The sequence below is a fragment of the Engraulis encrasicolus genome, chromosome 18 (genome assembly GCF_034702125.1).
Source record: "Engraulis encrasicolus isolate BLACKSEA-1 chromosome 18, IST_EnEncr_1.0, whole genome shotgun sequence".
Classification (NCBI taxonomy): Eukaryota; Metazoa; Chordata; class Actinopteri; order Clupeiformes; family Engraulidae; genus Engraulis; species Engraulis encrasicolus.
Genome location: NC_085874.1, coordinates 13782915 through 13784559, shown reverse-complemented (window position 1 = coordinate 13784559; position 1645 = coordinate 13782915).

The window sequence follows — 1645 nt, the reverse complement described above, 5'->3', positions numbered from 1 at the left end:
TGCTAAAAAAAAATATCCTGCTACGTGGAAACAGCACCTAAAAACTACAGAATGGGGAAGTGCCGTAAAGTCGATTGTCACATGTTATGTCATTGCTATAGTTTAAGTAAGGGTCATTTTCACAAATCTAACGCTAACACAAGATGCAAAAGTGTCGCCAAATGCTTCCACTTACTCCTATCTATCGAAAGCGCCTTCATTATTTCCAGGGGGAAAATTACACGGGCAGACCACTCCTGGCCATCAGCCTGTGACCATTCTCATAGCTTCCATATTCTCTGGATAACACATAAAGGGACACTGTGAGATTTTTAGTTGTTTATTGCCAGCATTAATGCTACCCATTTACTAATGTTACCTTTTTCATGAACACTTACCACCATCATCAAATTCTAAGTATTCATTATGACTGGAAAAATTGTATTGGTCCGCCATTTTGAATTTCCAGAAATAGGCATTTTAGGTGCAAAAATGACTGTACTTGGGCCATACTAGGAAAATATTAGTTCATTACTTTGTAAACTTTCATGAAAAAATCCAATTTGGCAATAGGCAGCCCAGTTTCAATTAGTGAAGGGCATGGCAATTCCTTCCCACCAGTTCGTTCTCTTCGTTCAGTTCTGCTGAGGAATTTGTTTGTTCACTCGTTCATTTTGATTACGTCACGCCACAATGCAAGAGAGCAAGGGGTGAATGTCGAGCGAACTAGTTCAGTGAACGAGAGGAGGAGGGAGGCACTCTTATTTGTGCTTGTGTTCTTCTCTTGTCCAAACACGACACGGTGTGCGTATAACAGGAAAAATAATGCACACCGAGGTGTACCACCACTACTACCAAGATGTACGACCACTTCTGCTACTGTCTGACTGACTAGTGACAGAGACCGGTGATTCACCAATGAACGAAGTGAACAAGAGGCGGGGAACTAGTTCACTTCGTTTCAAAACGACCGATTCGTTCGTGAATGACACATTACTAGTTTTAATGAGCAGTATAGTTGCGGTACCTTTTTGGACTATTTCCGAGAGGCACCCAGCTGCAGACGTATGGGGGTAGGTCCACAGGAAGTGGAGCAGGGAGCAACGAATATCCGGTGGATCGTATGACGTTGCAGTCATAGTCATGCGCAAGCGCCAGCATTCGCGCGGGTTCTTCTATCAGTGGCTGCATGGAACTTATTCGTTGCGGTAATGCTCTTTAGTGTCGAATGACATTCCCAACATCTGGCCAACATTCCTTTGATTTGGGTTGCAGTCGCTAAGTCGGTCTTTTAAATTCTGGTTTGTTTGGGTTATTACCCTGGTATAAATACCCCTGCACGTTTAAGTAAGTCATAGAACTAATATGTAAGTAAGTTTGCAGAGTATGACGAAAGTTTTTGACTGCCCTCTTCGTAACGCTAGCACTCGAGTAGGTTAGCTGGTATGATGCCACCCACAGCCCAAACTGTTCGTAGCTGTCCAAGTAGCCTGTGGCTATCACTACGAGATGAAAATGTTCAACGGATAGTCTTATTCCCTCTCGAGCCGATAGCAGACATCCAAGTTCCACAAACTTCTTTCAGGGAGATGCTTATCGACCCCCGACAATCAAAACGAAGTGATGAACGTGGGAAATATAAATAGGGCTATTCGTGCCTACATTT